Below are 19,974 nucleotides of genomic sequence, written 5' to 3'. Positions count from 1 at the left end.
GAGTGAACAAATACCTTATTTAACTTTCAAACTTGGAAAACCCCGTTGTAATCATATATGGAGCCACAATCAAGATTGTACTCTGTTGTCATCTCCTGTAGGCTCGAGGGGATGAGAGATTAGCAAAAGGATGCAGAGTGTGTGCCAAGATGGTATTAAGACTTCAACTGGCATTCATTAATGTTCTTCTTCCACATATGCTGGATCCTTCATGGTCTTAGGCAACTTCAGGGATCATCACTATCTGAGGGAAAGTGATCTAAGAGCTGGGTGTCCTTCCTTGTGCCTATATGAATCAATAGACTCATCTTTCATTCCCTCAGAATCCTTTCCTGTACTAGGAGACACAGACTCTCACCATGTATCCTGTTTGTTAATAAAAGTGTATTCTTGTCTGAGATAATGCTATGGGACAGTGCAGTAATGAGGAACCATTTTATAAGAAGATCTTACATTTGAAGAAGATCCTGTATTTAATTCTCTGAAAGCAAATGTGGCTGTGTAGTATAAAGCCATCCCATTGGTGGCTTCATCCTCAGAGGCATACTATAAGGTCTGCTGTTTCCTAATTAGGATCTACTGACTAATGACTAATTAGGACATACTGAAGCAGTTTCAGGTCATGGCGACCATGTAGGATATACATGAAACACATTCAAATCTTGTAACAAGTGCCCCTCTACATCACAAGGGGTTTTCTACTGAGTACACTCAAGGTAAGACCTTAGTAGATCAGCACTAGGTCGTGATGAATACTTTAGGCCACATAGTCACTGAGCAGTGCAAAACCAAGTTTTCAGTCTCTGCTAGCCCATTAGCAATCATAGTTCAAACAAACACTTATTACCTACTACTGAGGGTATCTCATTGTTCTGAACACTATAGGTCTGGCATGATATTTTCTTGTTAGGGCTTTCTAGAAAGTTCTCTAAATACCCTTATCTACCTTCTTGATCATACTTCTCAAGAGACACAATAGCTGTTAAGTAAAGAGCTCCCAGAGTTACCTAATAAAGTAGTCAAACTGCACTTCTTTGCTTCTTTTAAAGTGTAAGATGGTCTGTTGGCGCACTTGGCTCCCATGGGTTTCTGTGAAAGGCACAGTATAACCAGTACATGTATGTTACTAGCGCTGTTCCTCTATATAGTTACCTTTGTTCTAGCAATGCTTTAAAAAAAAGTAATGCTGGGTTTCAAAAATTGGTTCATAAAGACAGAAAGACAAGCTTAAAGAAGACAGACTTTTAGAAGTGTATACATTGACCTGCCTCTCCTTATTAAGGATTGGCTAGTCTCCTAAATCTGGATAGAATTTATTCTACTAGAGAGATAAGTAATCTTTGATGTGGTCTATTCCATAGAGTAGTGAAATTCAGGAGCCAACTTGGAGTTCTTTCTTTGTTCTTTATGAATAGAAAGATATCACTCAGAGAATCAACAATAGCCTCTTAGAAAATTTTATCTCAAAAAAGGCAGTTAGGGTATTTGTTTTGGGTTCTAGCCATTTGTGAAAGAAATAATTACTTCACCAGATATAATGTTGTATAACTTCCAGAGAGTCATATAAAATACATCAGTCAATGCGTAATGAAAGATGAGTCTTACTTTTTCCCTTTATGTATACCAGACTTGGAAAGATACATACTGGTGAGGGTCCAATGGTTGTAAGTTCTGGTCAAAGACGCTGATATAAAATTGTGAAACTATGATGACACAATACGTCCATTGCATTTTAAAAAAAGAATCAATAGAACACTTTTGTAATTTCATCCATCTCATTTTCAGAAAGTGAACAAAGACTCATATGGGAAGATAACATGCCAAAATCAGTTCTTATAATAAGAACCAATGAAAACAAACACACTTTCTGGTTTCAGACTCCATGACTTTCAACCATGTAACAGTTGTTTCTGAAGTAATGGTGTTTAGTTGTAAGAGGTAATAGCAAACTTTAGGAAGGAACTTAGGGTCCATATTCCCTTAATGTTCTTTTAAATTCTGACAAATGATACATGCCTCAGGATATATCTGTGTATGGAATATAAAATATATGATATTTACAAAAGAATAATCACATGAAGAGTCCTATATCATAAGTCCATGCATTGACTCTCAACCCAGAAGCCTCATGAGATCATAAAACAAACAAATTAGCTATCTTACTTTGTCACATTTCATTTGCATCCACTCACCTATTAAAAGAAACTGAAACCACAATTAGTATGAGAAAGATGGCTCCTTTTAAATGCCCTTTCCTATCTGAAGTGAACATTGTACATGTCTATACTGCAGAAACCTTGATGGTTTAGAGAGAAGTGAGAAGGGGAATTTGTTGCTCTTCAGCACTGGGCTTCAGTGATGCTTTCACACTGTTGGGTTCCCAGGAAAACCTAAGCATCGCTGACATAGTCACATACTAGATGCCCAGGAGCCTTTCCTGCCATCTGAAGGAGAATGGCCAGACTCGAGGAATGGAAATCTGTTCAGGAATTAGGTTGTCTCCAGTGCTTGGCATGGCAATATTGAAACAAAAAAGAACTAACAGTCATGCAAACGTTTAGAGAGATTTTAGCTCCTAGACAAAAGCAAATAGCTAGAAAGACCAATATTTTGTGATAAATTCAAGCTAAAGAAGAAGAACAAGAAGCTTTGTAGGTATATTACTAACAGAATTTCAGAGACCAGTGTTCTTCCAGCCTTTGCTATGGCATAAAGTCATGGCACTTGTTCTTCCTTTTCAAGTCTCTTTATCCCTTTCCTCATTTTCTAAGTATACTCATGAGCACATCTATTTGACTGACTTTGGATCTGTGGATCTTAATGCCAAGGGTATATAAAATAATAAATAAAGCACAAAACATTTCTTATTCTTTTCAATATAGGGAGTGTCAATTGCACAATTGTGCATTTCTATGCTTAAGGTCACTTAGACCACTGGTTGCAGAACTAACAGTAAGAACTACATTTACAGAGTGGTTATTATATTATTACACATAAAAAGACACAGAACACTTCATATATTCATCACTTAAAATTTTATTATAATCCGTGTCTTATAAATTAAGGTGTGAACAAAGTGCTTGAATGACAATCTGCTGAACAGATGAGTTCTTAATCTAAGAACTCAATAATTCTTTCCCCTACCTCTTTTCATCTCTCATCACCCTTCCCCCTTCCTTTGTTGCTCTTTCCCTCATTCCCAACTCTAACTTTCTACTGTTTGCTTCTTTCCCTGCCAAGAATTCTGAATTCTTGTTTATCAACTTAAAAACAAAAAAATCAAAATTGTATATGCTAGATATTGAAATTATATTTTAAGCCTACTTCAATAGTGAATAAACATTTTCACATTTATCTTCATTAATGTGAAACCTTCTAAAATTTTTATATGGCCTGAGATCATTATTAAAAATATCCCAAATTCCAAGTTTCTATCAAACCATATTAGTGATCACATGTCCCATATACAGATCTTTTTTATCTTATCCCCACAAGACAGGCCTTTTTTTTTTTACCAGTATCCTCTAAATTTTTCTCACACATTCTCTTTGCATATTCCTCAACATAGGACAGAGATCCCAAGACAGAGGCTCTGAAATGGAGATTTGGATAGAGGAACTTTAGTGAGTAGACTGCCCATAAGTCAACAGCTCTAGGAAAAACAATGAAAGCAGAGCTCAGCAAAGGGAAACTTTGGTTGCAATGTTGCTTCTCCACAGAGAAGCACACAGAGAGCTCAGACATTTTGATGGCCTTTACTATGCTGTTGCAAGTTGTGCCTTTGCTCTGTTCCTATGTCAATTATTTCCTGGATATAGGATCTAGGGTTAGGGTCTTGTCTTTAGTGAGTCGACTTAGAGATGAAGAATGGTCCTGTGCATCTGCTGTCAACACTACAAGAATCTGGAAGATGAATGCTTCTGACCTGACAGCCAGGAACAGAAATAAGAGTGGAAATGAAGATGTCCAGTATATCAGCTTGTGTAGACTTCTGCATACTATGCCTTTTAGGTCACACCCTACATACCAGAAACTAGAAATCATGTTTTAAATGGTTATTGAATTCCTCATGGCCATTACTTCACATATGAGAAGCAATTAGCAGTTTAACCTATTGAATTTGTTTCATGTTCTTTTACAAAATTTCCCCATAGAGACACATTAATGAGGTTTTACACAATGGCAATCTCTGTTTTCTATAGGAAAAAAAAGAGAAATACCTTGATAATTATATTTGGTCCCTGATATAATTAATTTAGAAACTGAAATGAAGAAACCCAGTCCCAGGGCATTCATGGCAATTGTCAAAAAATAAATAAAACAATATACTCAATTAACCCCATATCACTCAGAGGATAATAGCTTGTCCAAACGTTAATAACCTTGCCCCCTTAACCCTGCTTCTAAATCTCTGCTTCTGGTTCTTTCAGAGGCATCTCTATTTGCTATGTCTCTAGACTTCTTTCTGGCAAATAGTGACAATCAAGAATAAGACCTTTAAACTGAGATTTAAAACAGCTTGGGCTAACTGCCCAGAGCTCCTGGTGTGGGGGAAAACTGAATCATCTTCCAAGAATTCTATTAACAACTACTATGAGAAAGATGTTCTGAGATACAATTTGTAAAATCATTTTCAGGGGGCTTGTGACAGTCATCAAATCAAGTGAAATCATAAAGAAGACACATAAAACAAAGATTCCTTGAACTCTCACTTGCATGACCACATGTTTTATATTGTCCCACACCCTAAATCTTAGCTTTAGCCTGGAAAGTCATATGTGATGAAGCCTATTTCCAGGAAAACTTGGCGAACACCCTGCTCCCTGGGCAAGATGTGTATGTAAATCTGTTATGTTGCACAGATGTGGCCTCTTAGAAGGGATTCCCCTTCACTTCCAGGTTTAAGGATCCCAGAAGACTGTCACAGAAAGAGGGCCTGGTTTTAACATCTGCAAAATTGAATCTAAGTTTTATAGCTTACCTTCATTTCTTTTGGATTTTTGATGAATGAGAAAGCACACACAAAACCATGCACACACACACACACACACGTTCAGGCTTTACTCCATTCATCTTGGTTGCCTACCATAAAATAATGGTTTGACCCTAATGTTGAAGGTAACACACATTTTGGCTGTGTAACAGAGGTAAGTCAACCTCAAGTGACTGGTATCTTCTACGTTGGCATCAAGATTTCATAGTGACTGAAGATACTATGCAAGCTGAAAGGCTTCAGTGGTATTGCCCAGTGTTGGCGCTTGCATATTATATTGACTTAGCAAGAAAACCCTCCTACTTCTCCCCTGTAGTCAAGTTTTTAGAAATTGCCCATCTGATTTTCATTAATGTTAAAACATTTTGTTCGTTTGCAATGTTACACAAATGAAATATCATGGTCGAAAATTTTGTGTCTGTTTTTTATGTCTATTTAGTTATTATTTTGATTTTAGATTATTTTGCATATATTTTTATATTGTTTATTTTTAACAGGCATTCATTTATTCATCTTTCCTGTATGATACCTGTGTAGTAAGTTTGATTAATGATGGTAGACTTCTGAACTATTTTACTTCTGGGTGATTATTAATAAGCACCCTTGCATATTCCTATGTGTGACTTTTAGTGAGCATGCACATATTCCAGCATAATTTACCACAGACTAAAACTTTAAAGTCCCTGAGAGTGAGCACTAGCAATTTACTTGGTATGACCACACAGCTTTCAAAGCCACTGTAATAACTTGTAGTCACACTAGCATTGCACAAGGGAGTCCATTATTTCTTCTCTAACACTTAATGCTGTCAGGCAAAAAATAATTTGAGGTCTTTTTATAATTGAGGGTAGTAACTTGGCATGATGTTAATTAGCATTTCACTAATGATAAATATTGTCAACACCTTTTCTTATGCTTTTTGCTCTCCTGGAAAACCTCCTCTGTGAAGTGCTTACTGAGATCTTTGACACTTGTATAAGCTATGCTTCTTATATTTGCATAATTAATCTAAAGAAAGTATTTTATATACTGGATACAAGTTCCTTGTCAAATATGTGTTGTTTAAACTATAACACATAATGATGCCTCTCGATGTGCAAAACAAAAACAAAACCAAAAACAAAATATCCTTGATCAAATCTATTCCCCTGCATTGTCCACTTCTGCTAGTAATTACACGAATGTGCAGTAGAGCAATAATTTTTATATTTTCTGTTACAGGCTTTGAAGTTAGATTAGGTCCACACATATTCAGAATTAATTCTGATGTATGCCAGGTGGAAAGTGTTATATAATTATGCAAATTTATACAATTATTTTTTGGTCACTTGTCAGGATTTCTTCTATTTTCCTATAATACAACTGTAGCTCTTTTTGCTAACTTAACAAAAATTCCAAGCCTATTTCTAGGTATTTCATTGGTTTTTTTGGTTTTTTTTTTTTTGACAAATTTTGCTTATAATTGTGGCAAAAACCATTGTTTTAAATTAATTTGCTATTTGGATTGTAGAAATATTAGCATATATTTCCAACTTTTTTTTTTTTACATTTTCCCCTATTTTTGGACTTTGGCATATCTGTAAAAATGTCTAAGATCTCTAACCAGAATTTTGTAAATCTATAATCAGATTTTGTAAATAAATTTAGGAAGAATTGACATTATTAAAATAATAAGTCTTCTAGAATGTAATTGTATCTCTTTTAGTATATTTTAAATATTTTTCTATACTATCACTTACAGTAAAGGATGACCTTTCTTAAATTAAGTCTAAACGTAGATACTTTTGCTGAATGCTTAATAATAAAATGTTTTAGTACTCATTTTTACCTAATCTTTGATAGCAAATAGAAGTATAATTTAATTTTATGTTACTTTATAGCTCCCAATATATAAGTACTTAAATATTACGCTCATTTTCTACTTGTAGTACTCTTCAAAATGTCTTATATCTAAAATAAAATTATTCACATAGTATGGAAGTAATTTCTTTCATGCAGTTTAATATTATTTTATGTGTAGTGATATTAAAATAATTAAGCATATGTAATATTATAAGAAATCTCTGTTGTATCTCACTTTTGGGGTAGTTATTCCATTATCAAAAACTAGATATTTTCACTTTGTTGTGGATGTCATTGACGGTGATAAAGTTTAAAAATGACTTTAATGAACCATATATGACTATTACTTTTTAATATGTTAATTTCTTATCGATTTCCAAATGTTAACTGACAATTCATTCTTGAGACCAACTCAATGTGTTCATCAATATTATTATTTTAAATATATTTCTAGATTTTCTTTCTGTATAGTGTTTAGATTTTGTCGCATAATGTTTGTAAGATTTTGATCTATAATTTATCTTTTCCTCCATGTTTTTTTTTTATTAGGGTCACATTAGGCCCATAAGAATATTGCTAAGCATTTCTTACTTTTGTATTCTTTGGAAAAACTTAAAGATTGGGCATTTCATAAATATTTTCTAGAACTTACCAATCAATATACAATGATACTTGGAACTTACATAACTTAGGTAATCTGAATTCATCAATATAATTCAACTTTGCTCTTTTATTTTGTTTTATTATCAATTCAACATGGATTAGAGTAATGACTTCTCTGACTCCTAGGTATTTTTTAATATACAGGATATATGTCAATATAATTTTTAATTTTTGTTACAGATATTTTGTGACTTTTATCACTTGATAAAAGTCAAAGATTTTTAAATTTTCTGGGTTTTATTGATTTTTTTTTAGAACTGAAATTTTATATTAAGGTTGGTGTCTGAGATAGCTCAGCAGGTAAAAGTGATTGTTGGCAACCCTGGGGATCTAATTTTGGTCCCTGGGATTTACATGGTGACCAGAAAGATCAGGTAATTTGTTCATCTGGTGACCTGTCCAGCAGGTCCAGTTCTTCGAGGGTCTCAAGGGGACCTTCTCCTAAGAACCAAATGGGGGGAGGGAGAGACAGACACCAAGTGCAAGAACACATGGAAGCAGTCTGATTAGCATCAAGGTGTCACTGTATTCAGCAAGGCTCAAGGCTTAAATGCACAAGCAAAAGGGGAAGTACTTCTCAGCAGGAGGGATGGGGCAGTGGAAATTTTTCTTTTGGCGACTACATGGGGAAGCAGGAACTTGGTGGTATCAGGGTACATCTTGTAGTCAGGACATCCGGCGCTGACTTAGGGCTGGAACATTCTGTGGTTGTTCTCGGAGCGGTGCATTGGTGGCCCGCTTTTGACCCCCTTTTCTTCTCGGGGGGTGGGGGGGGGGAGAGAGACCCAATTCAAAGATCAGGACAATTGTGTTGTCATAATAGCTCCCAACTATCCACTTAAGTGCATTGGCAAGCCACACTCCCAATAAATACATAAATAAAATAAACGTTTTTAAAAGTCTCACCAATATAAATACCCAAACATGCTTGGAACAAAGATGACCTCATAAACCACACCAAAGTAGAAGTGGATAAGTCCCCAAGGAAGGCCTCAACCCTAAACCAAGAACGATGCTGAGAGTGGGAAAAATAGTTTTCTCTAGGGAAGAACATACCAATTGGTTATCCAATCCCAAGTGATCAGCCCCCACAACATAAGTACAAGTAACATTATACAAACTGAGCAAGTTATGTTTAGATATATTTGTGTATTTACATATGCATATATAAAAACCATTAATGAAAAAATTGCCATGAATTTGAAAGAGTAAGAAGGTGTATATGTGAGGGTTGGGAGGGAGGAAAGGGAAGAGAGGAATGTAATTTTAATATAATATCAAATATAAAAAGATATTTTAAAAGAATTACAGAATCATAAACAATTATATAAATTAATAGGACAGACAGACCTTAGATATTGTATTCAAGATCCCACACTGATGGCATTGCTGCCTTTATGAATTAGTTTTGAAATATCATTCCAAAGTCCTTTGTCCTAAGGCATTTTCTAGCCACTTTCTTTTGATTTGGGTATTTGGTTTTTTTTATATTATCACTGGATGCCTTTTTATTTCCCCGATGAGTTTTTATTTTTTATTTTTAGGCTTTACTTATTTATATAATTGCTCTTAGTGTACAGACCAAGCTCATGAACGTTATTCAAATGTGGTCAATGCATGATGTAGCCCAACATTCCACTTCATTCAAGTCTTTCACAAACAATTCTAGGACTAGAGCATCTGAAGTGAATTTGCATGCAGTGTGCTTTAAAGACTTTCCCTCTATATTTTGTTTGTTCAATTAGAGTGGACTTATTTTCTTTCATATGTTTTATGTATTGGGTTACACATAAACACTGTTTTTAAAATGAGGCATTGGGATTATTACTAAAGCCAATTTTATTGATTGGTTAGCACTGAAAATAAATATTTTGTTTCTCTCCAGCCACAGAACAAAACATCTCCAACATGTGGCTTCAAACTACAGTTCTTACTTCATTATGTTTCATGTTTTCAGGACTTAACTGGGATCAGCTACTATGTCCTTCAAATATCTTACATAATAGCAGTCAAAAGTGACAGACACCAGGATTATTTAAATCCTTGTTCATTTACATATGTAGAGGCAGACATCTGAGAGCCAAAGAATGTCTTGTTGGACATGTTTTTCACCTGGAAAATGTTGGTCTATGCCGTGAATGCACCCCTCATGATGGTTTAATTGTCAACTTATTCTAGATTCACAAAAGAAGGGTTTCAATAAAGGATTGTCTAGATCAGGTTGAACTGTGGGCATGTCTGGGGAGAGAGGGTCTTCATTATATTAGTTGTTGAGAGACACCCCAAACTAAAAGTGGGCTGCACCAATCTCTGGGTTTGTCCTGAACTATTTAAGATTAAAGAAAGTAAGTTGACCCAAGTATTCATGAATTTATTTCTGCCTTCTCTTGACTGACTGTACTAGGAGTAGGTATACAAATCATGCTACTTGGAAATTCTTGCTAGCCCAAACTGTACTCTAGACCTGTGGGTTAATAATAATAAATCCTTTCCCCTTAAATTATGTTTGTTGTTAGATTAATTTTATTAGCACAGAAATAAAACAGCCTCCACAACATCTTAGAAACTTACCTCTCATTTCACAAGTGTTGGGAGTTAAAGTGCTTAGTGAACTGGGACTCAGTCCTATCAAGTACATCAATGATACTTCCATGGGATTAGAGTCTGGGTTGTGGGAATTTCATTACAGATTATATTCCTTAGGAAAGGGTGAATCACATCTTCTCTCCCTCTCACTTGACCCCTCTTCCCCACAATCCCTGCTTTCACACCTGTCCTCATCTTTGTTTGATTGTTCCTCAGCATGGCCTTCTCCTTCTCCTAACACCCCTTGCCTCTGGCTACCTGACATAGAAGAGTACACCAAGGCCCTTGGCAGAACTTAGAAACTCATGATCATGGGAGTTACCTTGCAGAAAGTGTATTCCATCTAAGAGTGAGCTAGATCCTTCTCCTGTTCTCTTGCCCTCTCCTCAGTTTGTTTGCTTGTTTGTTTGTTTGTTTGTTTGTTTGTTTGTTAAATCCTACTCAGTGTCAGGTAGTCTGTTGTAACAGCATAAAGAATGGGTGGCTGTGTATTCTTTCCATCATCAGACTTCAGAGAAACATATTGCTACATGGATGCTTGGAGCTTAAAAAGTCAAATCCTTTCAGAATAAATTGTCAGAATCTTGCATTTCTACCTATTCTTCAGAAGTGATATGATGCCACTGTAACTATTACTGAGTGAAGTTCTTGCAAAAGCCACCCACAGTCAAGATACATAGCAGAGAAAGTAAAAGAAATACAGCAATTAGTAAATAGTATAATGGTATTGACTAGGCACAAATATCATGAGGGCTGTACTCATAAATTACTTCATTAAGTAGTTATTTTCTGAATTCTGTCATAATAGGGATTTGGATTTCAACATATAAAGTTTGGAGATATACAGTCTATAGTAGAACTGAACAAAGTTATATTAGGTTTTAACAGTGAATAATGTTCATGTCAAGTGAGAGAAAACCTGAATTGTAATTTATTTAGATAATATTTTATAATTATTGAATATCTGGATCTCATATGAGGTGATGTCTGTCTATAATACATTTGCACCTAGGACATAAATTGTACCTTGATCAGTACCATTACCATCATCAACTATAGTAAAGCCATGTGGGAGTTTAATAACTTTATATTATGGTCAGTCATTGTTTTCATTCCCATTTCCTGGTCACTTTGAACTCATGATCATGGCTTCATTCCTCTACTACTATATTCTACCTTCCCTCATATTATCTCAGACTACAAGGTTCGTTACCAGACTTCAAAAATTCAAGTTCTCAGATGTCCAATTTATTGTACATTGATAATACTCCAAGTAAGCTGGCAACCTAACTGGCATAACAGTGAGTTAGATGCATGTTCTGCGTATTCCAACATTTCCCTTCCCTGTGCTGTCAATCAATTTCATCTTGGTAACCAGGACTGGTTACCTCTTCCTTTGCAATTATACCATCTAAGCTTTTTACTTTAACACAATAAAGAATTTGAAACATTGAAATAACATAATCATTTCTACTTTGTAAAGCATCAATTGGCCACAGCTCATCAGAAACATCAACCTTTAAAGTATATTTATTAGAGAAAGATGCAAACATTGTGATAGACTTAGGAAAACAATGAACTGAATCTTTCTAAAATTTATATCTATAAGTGCAAGAATAGATAGCAAAGAAATATTAGCATATAATGGCTAGAAAGTAGATTTTGGAGAGTTTACATATTGCTCAGTCGGTATTGATGAAACTTCTGGATTCTCTAGTCTCTTCCTACCTGAAATGTAGGAAGTAATTCAGCAATATTGGTGTGTTTAATTCCTCTATGTAAAAGGTAATAATAGTGTCAACCGTACTGTAGATGAGATTACGTTGAATATTTAAAAAGTACCTACCATATTATCAGCTATGTAAATCTATCAGCACCTATTAATATATTTATCTTACTATCATCACTCTTGTTGTAATTCATCTTACTACTGGTATTCAGTTAACAAACTTCTTGATGGAGACCCTTTTCTGAGGAATGACGAATAGTAAGAGTAGTATTAATAAGATAATAATCAGTTTTAGCATCTTATGGTTTCAGCATCAAATTACTGACTCTGTGACCATGGACATATTATTTAACATTTCTGAAGTTCTGTGTTCTCAAGTGAAAAGTAAAGTTGTAACTACCAACCACATATGATACCAAGCCTTAAATAATAGGAAATAACACATCAAAGAACCTATTTTACAGGTATGTGACAATGAAACTTCTATTTTTTTATTGAAAAATTCTTAGCCTTTTTTCAGCTATTACTTTAAAATCATTGTTATAATTAGGGCTTCTGCTGATAAAAAGATCAATAAAATCAGGATTTTGCAATATATCTCAGGAAGGTCTACTCTAAATATCCATCCTTACTATGTCAAAGGCTATGAAGAATAAACAATATGAGAGCCAAAATTATATTTCTGGAAGATAGTTTTTCCTCCATTTAGTGAGAATTGGCTATAACAAAAGGAGACAACTCTATTTTCTGCTAGAGACAGTTCTCCAAAGCAGTTCTCTATTCCTATTCTAAAAATTTTCTTGGGATAGCTGCTGGCAAATATTCTAAAAGAGCTGTGTCAGCTCTCTAAGTAATTCTTGGGATTTCTGACCATGATCAGAAATCCTGTTAGAAAAAATTCTTGAAGAGCTGTTTTTGTTCTCCAGATGTCTCCAGAGAAAGCAGATCAGAAAAAAAAAAGAAAGCAGAACAGAGAGAAAGCAGGCTGGAAAACTCTCCAGCAGAACATAAGCCGCCAGCTTGGACCTATGATTTGACTTTGAGTTGTTTGTTTTTGCCACTCCCAGACACCCCTGCTTCAAGAGCCCTTCTCCAAGCCTCCAGGCTGGTCCTTGGCAGGTGACACCTGAACAGGGACTGAGACAAGGGTTGGTAAGTATATTGGTTAAGTTTGGTTTGGGACAGATTTCACTCAGTTTTGCGAAACCCTGGTGTGAGATAGAGCTGGGGAAAAAGGGTGAAGATTTGGTTTAAAAAAAAAAAAGTTGAGTCAAGTAAATTAAAAAAGCAGAGTAATACACATTAAGGTTTCAAAACAAGCAGTTAGTAAGAAAGATGTACACAAGGCTTTTTCAAGGATTCTGAGCTCATACAGAAAGTTAGCCCTTGGTTCCCTGAAGAAGGGTCATTGAGCCTTGATACATGGTGTGAGACCTTCTTCCTAAGTGGCTACAGACCCATGAGGATGAAGAAATGCCTGAGCATGCTCTTCTCTTATGGAACAAGATTAAACCAAACTTAAAAAAAAAAAAAAAAAAAAAAGATTGATGATCTGACTCACTCTAGTTCAGCCTCAGTCAAACAGGCTTCAGGAAAGTTAACTTGCTCTCATTTGATTAATTTAGGGGGAACCAAGCCTTTTCTAAGGCTACCACCATCAGGCTAGCACCATCAGTGCTGAAGGTCTTTTTTTTTTTTTTTATAGTCTTTTTTTTTTTTATTACATATTTTCCTCAATTACATTTCCAATGCTATCCCAAAAGTCCCACATACCGCCCCCAATTCCCTACCCTCCCATTCCCATTCTTTTGGCCCTGGCATTCCCCTATATTGGGGCATATAAAGTTTGCAAGTCCAATGGGCCTCTCTTCCCAGTGATGGCCGACTAGGCCATATTTCGATACATATGCAGCTAGAGACAAGAGCTCCGGGGTACTGGTTAGTTCATCATGTTGTTCCAACTATAGGGTTGCAGATCCCTTTAGCTCCTTGGATACTTTCTCTAGCTTCTCCATTGGGAGCCCTGTGATACATCCAATAGCTGACTGTGAGCATCCACTCCTGTGTTTGCTAGGCCCCTGCATAGTCTCACAAGAGACAGCTATCTTTGGGTCCTTTCAGCAAAATCTTGCTAGTGTATGCAATGGTGTCAGCATTTAGAAGCTGATTATGGGATGGATCCCTGGATACGGCAGTCTCTAGATGGTCCATCCTTTCATCACAGCTCCAAACTTTGTCTCTGTAACTCCTTCCATGGGTGTTTTGTTCCCAATTCTAAGAAGGGTCACAGTGTCCACATTTTGGTCTTCATTCTTCTTGAGTTTCATGCGTTTAGCAAATTGTATCTTATATCTTGGGTATCCTAAGTTTTGGGCTAATATCCACTTATCAGTGAATACATATTGTGTGAGTTCCTTTGTGATTGTGTTACCTCACTCAAGATGATGCCCTCCAGGTCCATCCATTTGGCTAGGAATTTCATAAATTCATTCTTTTTAATAGCTGAGTAGTACTCCATTGTGTAAATGTACCATAATTTCTGTATCCATTCCTCTGTTGAAGGACATCTGGGTTCTTTCCAGCTTCTGGCTATTATAAATAGGGCTGCTATGAACATAGTGGAGCATGTGTCCTTCTTACCGGTTGGGACATCTTCTGTATATATGCCCAGAAGAGGTATTGCTGGATCCTCCGGTAGTACTATGTCCAATTTTCTGAGGAACCGCCCGACTGATTTCCAGAGTGGTTGTACAAGCTTGCAATCCCACCAACAATGGAGGAGTGTTCCTCTTTCTCCACATCCCCGCCAGCATCTGCTGTCACCTGAATTTTTGATCTTAGCCATTCTGACTGGTGTGAGGTGGAATCTCAGGGTTGTTTTGATTTGCATTTCCCTGATGATTAAGGATGTTGAACATATTTTCAGGTGCTTCTTTGACATTTGGTATTCTTCAGGTGAGACTTCTTTGTTCAATTCTGAGCCCCATTTTTTAATGGGGTTATTTGACTTTCTGGAGTCCACATTCTTGAGTTCCTTATATATATTGATTATTAGGCCCTTATCTGATTTAGGATAGGTAAAGATCCTTTCCCAATCTGTTGGTGGTTTTTTTGTCTTATTGATGGTGTCTTTTGCCTTGCAGAAGCTTTGCAGTTTCATGAGGTCCCACTTGTCAATTCTCGATCTTACAGCACAAGCCATTGCTGTTCTATTCAAGAATTTTTCCCCTGTGCCCATATCTTCAAGGCTTTTCCCCACTTTCTCCTCTATAAGTTTCAGTGTCTCTGGTTTTATGTGAAGTTCCTTGATCCACTTAGACTTGACCTTAGTACAAGGAGATAGGAATGGATCTATTCGCATTCTTTTACATGATAACAACCAGTTGTGCCAGCACCATTTGTTGAAAATGCTGTCTTTCTTCCACTGGATGGTTTTAGCTCCCTTGTCGAAGATCAAGTGACCGTAGGTGTGTGGGTTCATTTCTGGGTCTTCAATTCTATTCCATTGGTCTATTTGTCTGTCACTATACCAGTACCATGCAGTTTTTATCACAATTGCTCTGTAGTAGAGCTTTAGGTCCGGCATGGTGATTCCACCAGAGGTTCTTTTATCCTTGAGAAGAGTTTTTGCTATCCTAGGTTTTTTGTTATTCCAGATGAATTTGCAGATTGCACGTTCTAATTCGTTGAAGAATTGAGTTGGAATTTTGATGGGGATTGCATTGAATCTGTAGATTGCTTTTGGCAAGATAGCCATTTTTACAATGTTGATCCTGCCAATCCATGAGCATGGAAGATCTTTCCATCTTCTGAGATCTTCTAGAATTTCTTTCTTCAGAGACTTGAAGTTCTTATTATACAGATCTTTCACTTCCTTAGTTAGAGTCACGCCAAGATATTTTATATTATTTGTGACTATTGAGAAGGGTGTTGTTTCCCTAATTTCTTTCTCAGCCTGTTTATTCTTTGTGTAGAGAAAGGCCATTGATTTGTTTGAGTTAATTTTATATCCAGCTACTTCACCGAAGCTGTTTATCAGGTTTAGGAGTTCTCTGGTAGAATTTTTAGGGTCACTTATATATACTATCATATCATCTGCAAAAAGTGATATTTTGACTTCATCTTTTCCAATTTGTATCCCTTTGATCTCCTTTTGTTGTCGAATTGCTCTGGCTAGGACTTCAAGTACTATGTTGAATAGGTATGGAAAAAGTGGACAGCCTTGTCTAGTCCCTGATTTTAGAGGGATTGCTTCAAGCTTCTGACCATTTACTTTGATGTTGGCTACTGGTTTGCTGTATATTGCTTTTATCATGTTTAGGTATGGGCCTTGAATTCATGATCTTTCCAAGACTTTTATCATGAATGGGTGTTGGAATTTTTCAAATTATTTTTTGTGCATCTAACGAGATGACAATGTGTTTTTTGTCTTTGAGCTTGTTTATATACTGGATTACGTTGATGGATTTCCATATATTGAACCATCCCTGCATCCCTGGGATGAAACCTACTTGGTCAGGATGGATGATTGTTTTAATGTGTTCTTGGATTCGGTTAGCAAGAACTTTATTGAGTATTTTTGCATCAATATTCATAAGGGATATTGGTCTGAAGTTTTCTATCTTTGTTGGGTCTTTTTGTGGTTTAGGTATCAGAGTAATTGTGGCTTCATAGAATGAGTTGGGTAGAGTACCTTCTGTTTCTATTTTGTGGAATAGTTTGTGAAGAACTGGGATTAGATCTTCTTTGAAGGTCTGATAGAACTCTGCACTAAACCCATCTGGTCCTGGGCTTTTTTTGGTTGGGAGACTATTAATGACTGCTTCTATTTCTTTGGGGGATATAGGGCTGTTTAGATCATTAACCTGATCTTGGTTCAACTTTGGTACCTGGTATCTGTCTAGAAACTTGTCCATTTCATCCAGGTTCTCCAGTTTTGTTGAGTATAGCCTTTGGTAGAAGGATCTGATGGTGTTTTGGATGTCTTCAGGATCTGTTGTTATGTCTCCTTTTTCATTTCTGATTTTGTTAATTAGAATGCTTTCCCTGGGCCCTCTAGTGAGTCTGGCTAAGGGTTTATCTATCCTGTTGATTTTCTCAAAGAACCAGCTCCTTGATTGGTTGATTCTTTGAATAGTTCTTTTTGTTTCCACTTGATTGATTTCGCCCCTGAGTTTGATTATTTCCTGCTGTCTACTCCTCTTGGGTGAATTTGCTTCCTTTTGTTCTAGTGCTTTTAGGTGTGTTGTCAAGCTGCTAATGTGTGCTCTTTCTAGATTCTTTTTGGAGGCACTCAGAGCTATGAGTTTTCCTCTTAGAAATGCTTTCAATGCGTCCCATAAGTTTGGGTATATTGTGGCTTCATTTTCATTGAACTCTAAAAAGTCCTTGATTTCTTTCTTTATTCCTTCCTTGACCAAGGTATCATTTAGAAGAGTGTTGTTCAGTTTCCACGTGAATGTTGGCTTTCTATTATTTATTTTGTTATTGAAGATCAGCCTTAGTCCATGGTGATCTGATAGGATGCATGGGACAATTTCAATATTTTTGTATCTGTTGAGTCCTGTTTTGTGCCCAATTACGTGGTCAATTTTGGAGAAGGTACCATGAGGTGCTGAGAAGAAGGTGTATCCTTTTGTTTTAGGGTAAAATGTTCCGTAGATATCTGCCAGATCCATTTGATCCATAACTTCTGTTAGTTTCACTGTGTCCATGTTTAGTTTCTGTTTCCTTGATCTGTCCATTGGTGAAAGTGGTGTGTTGAAGTCTCCCACTATTATTGTATGAGGTGCAATGTGTGCTTTGAGATTTACTAAAGTTTCTTTAATGAATGAGGCTGCCTTTGTATTTGGAGCATAGATATTCAGGATTGATAGTTCCTCTTGGAGGATTTTACCTTTGATGAGTATGAAGTGCCCCTCCCTGTCTTTTTTGATGACTTTGGGTTGGAAGTCAATCTTTTCAGATATTAGAATGGCTACTCCAGCTTGTTTCTTCATACCATTTGCTTGGAAAATTGTTTTCCAGCCTTTCATTCTGAGGTAGTGTCTATCTTTTTCTCTGAGATGAGTTTCCTGTAAGCAGCAAAATGTTGGGTCTTGTTTGTGTAGCCAGTTTGTTAGTCTATGTCTTTTATCGGGGAGTTGAGTCCATTGATATTAAGAGATATTAAGGAAAAGTAATTGTTGTTTCCTGTTATTTTTGTTGTTAAAGTTGGCATTCTGTTCTTGTGGCTGTCTTCTTTTAGGTTTGTTGAGGGATTACCTTCTTGTTGTTTCTAGGGCGTGGTTCCCATCCTTGTATTGGTTTTTTTCTGTTATTATCCTTTGAAGGGCTGGATTCGTGGAGAGATAATGTGTGAATTTGGTTTTGTCGTGGAATACTTTGGTTTCTCCATCTATGTTAATTGAGAGTTTGGCTGGGTATAGTAGCCTGGGCTGGAATTTGTGATCTTTTAGTGTCTGTATAACATCTGTCCAGGATCTTCTGGCTTTCATAGTCTCTGGTGAAAAATCTGGTGTAATTTTGATAGGCTTGCCTTTATATGTTACTTGGCCTTTTTCTCTTACTGCTTTTAGTATTCTATCTTTATTTAGTGCATTTGTTGTTCTGATTATTATGTGTCGGGAGGTATTTCTTTTCTGGTCCAGCCTATTTGGAGTTCTGTAGGCTTCTTGTATGTTCATGGGCATCTCTTTCTTTAGATTTGGGAAGTTTTCTTCTATAATTTTGTTGAAGATGTTTGCTGGTCCTTTGAGTTGAAAATCTTCATTCTCATCCACTCCTATTATCCGTAGGTTTGGTCTTCTCATTGTGTCCTGTATTTCCTGGATGTTTTGAGTTAGGATCTTTTTGCATTTTCCATTTTTTTGATTGTTGTGCCGATGTTCTCTATGGAATCTTCTGCACCTGAGATTCTCTCTTCCATCTCTTGTATTCTGTTGCTGATGCTTGCATCTATGGTTCCAGATTTCTTTCCTAGGGTTTCTATCTCCAGTGTTGCCTCATTTTGGGTTTTCTTTATTGTGTCTACTTCCCTTTTTAGGTCTAGTATGGTTTTGTTCATTTCCATCATCTGATTGGATGTGTTTTCCTGCTTCTCTTTAAGGACTTCTACCAGTTTGATTGTGTTTTCCTGTTTTTCTTTAAGGACTTGTAACTCTTTAGCCATGTTATCCTGTAGTTCTTTAAAGTCCTTCTTGATGTCCTCTACCATCATCATGAGATATGCTTTTAAATCCAGGTCTAGCTTTTCAGGTGTGTTGGGGTGCCCTGGACTGGGGGAAGTGGGAGTGCTGGGTCCTGATGATGGTGAGTGGTCTTGGTTTCTGTTAGTAGGATTCTTACGTTTACCTCTTGCCATCTGGTAATCTCTGGAGTTGTTATAGTTGTCTCTGTTCAGAGGTTGTTCTTCTGGTGATTCTGAGTATCGTCTGTCAGCAGACCTGGGAGACAGTCTCTCTCCTCTGAGTGTCAGTGGTTAGAGCACTCCCTGCTGACAAGCTTTCCTCTTAAAGGGAAGGTGTACAGATATCTGGCGTTTGGACCTCCTCCTGGCCGAAGAAGAAGAAGGCGGAAAACAGGACCTTTCCCAGATGCTGTGTTGCTTTGGCAGGTTACAGAAGCTGTAGGCTTCTGTGGTGCACTCTCTCAGCTGTGCAGACTAACTTCCTAAGTTCAGTGGAGTCCTGGATCCAAGATGTGCTCCCTGCTCCTGAGGCAGAGGGCTCCTGTGCAGGGCAGACCACTGTCTTCCAGCTGGGAGGGTGCCAGATGTCTGAGTCCCCAAAAGGGTGCTGCCTTAGCGGCTCTGTGGCTCCCGCCTGTCCCAGAAGCTGTCTGCCTCTGTGGTCCTCACTCTAACCTGTACAGACTAAGTTCGGCGGAGTCCCGGAGCCAAGATGGCGCTCCCTGCAGGGCAGATCACTGTCCTCTGCCTGGGAGGGTGCCGGATGTCTGCGGCCCCAAAAGGGTGCTGCCTCAGCGGCTCTGTGGCTCCCACCTGTCCCAGAAGCTGTCTGCCTCTGTGGTCCTCACTCTCACCTGTACAGACTAAGTTCGGCGGAGTCCCGGAGCCAAGATGGCGCTCCCTGCAGGGCAGATCACTGTCCTCTGGCTGCAGTGCTGAAGGTCTTAAAGGCAAATCTCTTTTCATATTCTT

General features: G+C 37.1%; 1 non-coding gene across 1 annotated transcript; it reads right to left on the bottom strand.

Moving 5' to 3' along the window:
* Nucleotides 1-12,670: 12,670 nt before the first annotated feature.
* On the bottom strand, nt 12,671-12,733 carry LOC115029441 (U7 small nuclear RNA). Its single transcript, XR_003835019.2, has one exon. It is a non-coding gene; the product is annotated as a U7 small nuclear RNA (small nuclear RNA).
* Between the last annotated feature and the right edge of the window lie 7,241 nt (nt 12,734-19,974).

Source organism: Mus caroli, unplaced genomic scaffold (assembly GCF_978045245.1).
Source record: "Mus caroli unplaced genomic scaffold, Mus_caroli_1 scaffold_16, whole genome shotgun sequence".
NCBI lineage: Eukaryota > Metazoa > Chordata > Mammalia > Rodentia > Muridae > Mus > Mus caroli.
The sequence above is the reverse complement of the archived record's forward strand: the minus strand, read 5'-3'. Positions and strand labels throughout refer to the sequence as shown.